This window comes from Muntiacus reevesi, chromosome X, assembly GCF_963930625.1.
Source record: "Muntiacus reevesi chromosome X, mMunRee1.1, whole genome shotgun sequence".
Lineage (NCBI taxonomy): Eukaryota > Metazoa > Chordata > Mammalia > Artiodactyla > Cervidae > Muntiacus > Muntiacus reevesi.
The window spans coordinates 29,789,154-29,795,759 of record NC_089271.1 but is presented as its reverse complement, the minus strand read 5'-3'; the positions used below and the strand labels follow the sequence as shown (position 1 = coordinate 29,795,759).

The following is a 6,606-nucleotide window of genomic DNA, read 5'->3' as shown; positions in this document are numbered from 1 at the left end:
TCAGAAATAACTATTCCAACTTACACTTCAAGTGTGCCTGAGATTGTGTTTTTCTCTATGTTAGTCTTTACCAATTTTATTTTCATTATTATTTAAAAATCCATTTTGTAAACCTTAACTTTCCAACTGACAAAGGGAAGCCAGGGCTATGTCTCCATAGCCTAAGAGCACTGTGTTTGCTTAAATGTAAAGTTTCTCAACAAACTAATTATAAATTACATTTTGCTGAGTGGTAAGAAATGTGACACATCTTGGGAAAGTATTGTCTATACCCTTGAGGCCAGTGCTCTATATTTTATTATAAGTATTTGTAGCTCTGTAGAACATGCATAGTTCTCTTTCACGTCAACTGATGACTTGTCCAGAAGTCTTAATTAGTCTGATTGGATAGGAAGATTCAAACATTGAGAAAAGTATTCCAAAGCATGAAGGTTTTTGTTTTTAATTCCACTGGCAATTTCCTGCTGTTTCTTGAAATTGCCCTCAGTTCCTGAGTGACACTTCCTCTTTCATTTCTAACAGCAGACAAATGAAAATTAAAATCATGTTCTAGGTTTTGGTAAATGTGGGCCTCACCCTCCCAGTTTCTGGTTTGACAAGTACTATTGGGATGCAACAAAACAAAACAAAACTTTAACCTACATGGTGCCATGTGAAATGAGATACAAAAGTATCTCATTGGAGTATCTTATTAATGTTACCCTTATTACCAACTACTACAAATTATTGCCTGAGAGAAATGTTCTAAGTAAAAAAATTTACATAGGTAAAATACGTCCTTAAACTCACACTGTAGAATAGAAATATCAGTATTTTTTTATTGACATGAACTTAGTGATATCAACAGACAATTAGTTCTGTTATCTAATTATCATCAGAAATACTTCTTAAAACAATTTCCTCTAAAACACCATTATTTTGGGTCCTGTATCAGAATTCAGCTTAGCTGGGAGTGATAGCAACTCTAGAAACATTGCTTGAACCTGAATGACATTTCTCTCCCTCTCGTATACTGAAGTATAGCACTAATCTCACACTGGAGTGCATGAGACTTACCTTGGCCTCCAGCTCACTAACCACTTTCTTCCTCATCCTTCCTAATCAGCATATGTCACCAGTGTGATGGATCACTGCGATATTCTGTGGGACTACCCGTATCAGTTTAGACTATGTGATTATACAGGACAGGCAAGTTAATATAGCCTTGTGGTAAAACTGTATATGTATAAAAACCATGCATATGTTTGTCCATTTCCACTAAATGAGAACTGCTTCTGATCCTCTTTACTGATTGGGATAGAGAGGAACACATCTGTCACATCAGTGGCAGCATATCATGTACCTGACATCATGTTAGTTTGTTATAACATAGATACCAGGTCTGGCATGGCTGCTGTGGATGGGCCTGTTATGCAGTGGTCCAAGATCATTCCCCAGGATCTAGCCAGTTTCTGCAGGCTTCAGACTAGCAAATTAAAGGATTCATGAGATCCTTTTAGATCCTTAAGGGTAGCAATAATCTATGCCATCCCCTAGGATACAATATTGTTTTTGAGTTACTACTTTAACTACTGGGGATGAGAGTGAAGAAGGAGTGTTTCATCCGCTTGGTCGGCCCCATTCTGAAAGCTCTTACCTCACACACTGGCCAAGTTCCAGTGGGGGTTAAATCAATTGCCAAATCTGTCCATCCTAGGAAAAATGAGGAAAAAAATCCCCCAAGATGGCCCAAACCACCACCTTAAATACCATCTTCAGCTAAAGACAAAAGATGCTGGGGGATTAGGGAGCCAGTTATGGGAGGTTATCAGAAAAAGCACAGTAAATAAGGGTAAGGTCGTTATGCAGATGTAAGTCATTGCCTTCTCCATTGCTAAGAGTTCCTAGAGATTTAGTCATTCCTCTCTTCCTGAAACTTAAAGGGAGACGCCCTAACGAATGAAGATTTCCCTTATAAATGTAAATATCTCTTACAAAAGGATAACTTCTGGATAGCAGCCATCCTGACTGGCGTGTAATGGTACCTCATTGTGGTTTTGATTTGCATTTCTCTGATAATGAGTGATGTTGAGCATCTTTTCATGTGTTTGTTAGCCATCTGTATGTCTTCTTTGGGGAAATGTCTGTTTAGTTCTTTGGCCCATTTTTTGATTGGGTCATTTATTTTTCTGGAATTGAGCTTCAGGAGTTGCTTGTATATTTTTGAGATTAATCCTTTGTCTGTTTCCTCATTTACTATTATTTTCTCCCAATCTGAGGGCTGTCTTTTCACGTTACTTATAGTTTCCTTTGTTGTGCAAAAGCTTTTAATTTTCATTAGGTCCCATTTGTTTATTTTTGCTTTTATTTCCAATATTCTGGGAGGTGGGTCATAGAAGATCTTGCTGTGATTTATGTCGGAGAGTGTTTTGCCTATGTTCTCCTCTAGGAGTTTTATAGTTTCTGGTCTTACATTTAGATCTTTAATCCATTTTGAGTTTATAAGTCTACAAGCAATAAATGCTGGAGAGGGTGTGGAGAAAAGGGAACCCTCTTACACTGTTGGTGGGAATGCAAACTAGTACAGCCACTATGGAAAACAGTGTGGAGATTTCTTAAAAAACTGGAAATAGAACTACCATATGACCCAGCAATCCCACTTCTGGGCATACACACTGAGGAAACCAGATCTGAAAGAGACACGTGCACCCCAATGTTCATCGCAGCACTGTTTATAATAGCCAGGTCATGGAAGCAACCTAGATGCCCATCAGCAGATGAATGGATAAGGAAGCTGTGGTACATATACACCATGGAATATTACTCAGCCGTTAAAAAGAATTCATTTGAATCAGTTCTAATGAGATGAATGAAACTGGAGCCCATTATACAGAGTGAAGTAAGCCAGAAAGATAAAGAACATTACAGTATACTTACACATATATACGGAATTTAGAAAGATGGTAATGATGGCCCTATATGCAGGGCAGAAGAAGAGACGCAGAAGTACAGAACAGACTTTTGAACTCTGTGGGAGAAGGTGAGGGTGGGATGTTTCGAAAGAACAGCATGTATATTATCTGTGGTGAAACAGACCACCAGCCCAGGTGGGATGCATGAGTCAAGTGCTCGGGCCTGGTGGGCTGGGAAGACACAGAGGAATCGGGTGGAGAGGGAGGTGGGATGGGGGACCGGGATGGGGAATACGTGTAACTCTATGGCTGATTCATATCAGTGTATGACAAAACCCACTGAAAATAAAAAAAATAAAAAAAAAGGATAACTTCTACTCTGTTTTCAGAGATTCTTGTTTGTCTACCATTTCTTAAAAATAATCAGTTCAAGATAATCCTTATGCTAAAGAGGCATATATTGGTATGGCAGGTTCTGTTCCCCTTCAACACCAAAGTGAGCAAGAACAAGGAAGTTGTACTGGGCATTTGTTGTGTGAGTAAAGCACAATTACTTCCCTTATATGGCACAAAAGGAAGTCTTAGCGCTGAGTCAGGTAATGTGCTGAGCACGCAGGCACTGATTGGTTGACCCACACCTTCCTTTTCTGGAAGCGATAGCATAGAAAGTTAGGAAAGCTTTGATTTGCTCATGTGGGGCTTAGCATGAGCAACTCCATCTTGCCTAATCTTTTTTTTTAAAACACTGGGAAGCCAAAATCTTTAGGAGTATTCCCCATACATTCTCATCCCATGTATCAGATTCTCAGGCTGCCCAAAACAAGACTCTGACCTTGGTATCACATACTGCCTCAGTTGAGCATTCAATCATCTTTGAAGGTTCAGTTAATATAACTATTAAATCTGGAGTTTTATCTTCAGCTTTTTTGGCTTTTCCACTGTAGGAGATAAGGGCCTCTTTGTAAACTACTAAAGAGGTCTTCTGGCTGTCACACCTGTATTTCAACTGTAACTCACTGCCCTCAGTTTTTTATTCTTTCTCTAGAGTGTCAGTGAAACTTAATAGCAACCAGAGAATTCCACAGCTCTACTTTCCTTATATGCATTGCCACCTCTCCCCCTCACCCCACTCTCACTCAACATCTCTAGACTTTTCAAATCTATCCTGGTACCAGCCTGAGTATTCCCCTCCCAACAGAACCTCCCTAATCACCACCAGTGTGAGTGTTAGCAATTAGACCACACCATGAGGCCTTGGACTGTCCATGTCCTACATACAATCCAAAATGGGGTCTTTATTGCCAGACAGGTGGTAAGTGACCAGTCACCAATTCCTATCCTTTTTTTTTTTAAATTTTGGCTGCACAGCATGTGGGATCTTAGTTCCCCAACCAGGGAATGAACTTGTGCTCCCTGCAGTGGAGGTGCAGAGTCTTAACCACTGGACTACCAGGGATGTCCCAGCCACTTCGGATCTTTACTCCTGCTTTCTCAGACCACTTCCAGTACCAACTGTATCAGGTGCCCTGGCGCAAATGGTGAGACAGACTTTACTGGGGCTGGTTGACACTTGCGGAAAATGAAGAGAGAGGAAATAGAAGCCACAGAGAAAGCCTTTGTTGCTAACTACAGTTCTTGGCCTCAGTAATCAATAGAAATTGATGAGAGGCCAGAGAAGAACTTCAGGCAAGGCTTTACTGGGGCCCTGTCTGCAGCAGAGGGGAATGAGACCATAGGGTAAGTTGCCTTGCTTGCTCGATGGCTAAGGGGTTGTGGGGTGGGGTGAGCTTGTTTTTTATATGGGGTGAGGGTAGGGAGTGTGTGCAGGGTGTGACTTAAGTGGTTTGCACACCCTTTAGGTGGTGTTGTATGGAGAGGGCATATGCACATAATAGCCTGCTTTTGCTCCTGACCCCCTGCGTTTGCTCCAGGCTCTTCAAAGTGACAGTTGAGTTGTTTTTTCTATTTGTATCCTTTGTTCAGAATTTGTCCCAAATGGGCAGGCACATAATTATTTTTAGTCCCATAAAGTTTCTTTGTATTTTGTAGCTCTAGGAGAAATGTGTCCAGGTGCAGGCATTGCAACTCGGCAGCAAAGGGTCCCAGGTTCCAGTGTGTGTCACCTTTAAACTGATGCAGATGAGACACCTATAGGGAAGATATATGAAGGAGAAAGTATTAATAGAATCAGAGAGAGAGCACCTCAGGCTGCAATGCAGATCTGACAAAGTCTCAGTCAACCCATTGAGGAGCTCTGAAGAAAGATTGCGTGTTAGTGAACACCTATGTTTGGCAGCAATGGCTGGGTCTTTGTAGCCACATGATGCTCAGTCACTGGCTAGGGCTCAACCTGGAAGAGCTGCACTTCACCATGATATACTGAGGCACCTGCTGAAGACATTGATTTTGGGGGCTATCAGCTAATTGCAGTCTTTCTTTCTTTCTTTTTCTTTTTTTTTTTTGCAGTCTGTGGATTCTTAGTTCCTGGACAGGAATCGAACCTGCATCCCCTGCCATGAAAGCACAGAGTCCTAACCACTGGACCACCAGGGAAGTCCCAGAATAAGTTTTCTTGATTAGAAGATACAAGTTTGTCATCACAGGAGAAAACAGACATTTCCCTCATTTTCATCGATAATATGAATACCTTTTATGCTAAACAAGTAAGTTACAGAGAATTTTATTCTCATGGATCCTTTTTAGAGAAAACTGCCTCACCTACAACCTGCACAGGGAGAAACGTGGACCAAAACTTTGTAATCAGTACTATAGTATTCATTAATACTATTTATTAAGCACCTGATATTTTAAAATACTAAACAAGGTACCCAGTAGAAATTCTGTTTAACCTCTACACTGTTCATTGCCCATAGGTAACCCTTATCTCCATCCTACACTATTGGCAAAAGTGAACAGATCCAAAGCTGCCACCATCCCTGACTCGGGTTCAGATTCACTCTGATCCCCTCTCTCCCACCTCTTTAGTTTTTGAACTCTGAATCTGTATACGACTTTGGCTGACACATGTTCCTGGTTTCATCTCCGAGTTTCTTCTCCTTTTGGCTACACCTGGTTTTCCTTCTTGGTTCCTCAGATACCGTGATACAGGCCTTGGTCTATGTCTTGACTCACACCCTGGTACCCTCAGGTCTCTGCTCCCAGTCATAACAGTAAAAGGCACCTCACTCCATCTTCTGCCTACACAGGGGTTATCCCTGCTTGGTCTCCTCTGGTTGGAGAACAAGAAAAAATAAAATAATTAGGCAAGATTATATATTGTTACTCCAATTTACAGATGAATAAACTGAGTCCCAGGGAACTTAGGTCATTGCTCCAAAACTGCTATATTGCACAGCTAGGTGTAGTAGTTATTAAGACACATTGTTTAAAACTTGAGAAACAAGAGGAAAATTGGGTTGCCTGTCCTTTCAGTGCTATCCTGGGATGTTGACAGGATCACCTGAGGATCTAGGGGATGTATGTGTATGCATTTGCCATTTACTATTAATTAAGGGCTCAGACAACAAAAGTTGTCTGCTAATTTTCTGTCTAGTAGAAATTATAAAGTCAAAGTTATAGTTTGATTGCCCTTCCTTTGGACATTTACCATTTTTTTTTTCTGTTAGTAAATTTATTTCAAACTGCCTTTCCTGGTGGACAACAAATATGCCAGTCCTGAAAATGTCCTTTGAACCAGTATTACTTTCTTACTGAT

At 40.7% G+C, this 6,606-nt stretch overlaps 1 non-coding gene across 1 annotated transcript; it reads right to left on the bottom strand.

Annotated features, from left to right (window-relative positions):
• Window positions 1-5,371: 5,371 nt before the first annotated feature.
• On the bottom strand, window positions 5,372-5,444 carry TRNAE-UUC (transfer RNA glutamic acid (anticodon UUC)). The gene has a single exon. It is a non-coding gene; the product is annotated as a tRNA-Glu (tRNA).
• Between the last annotated feature and the right edge of the window lie 1,162 nt (window positions 5,445-6,606).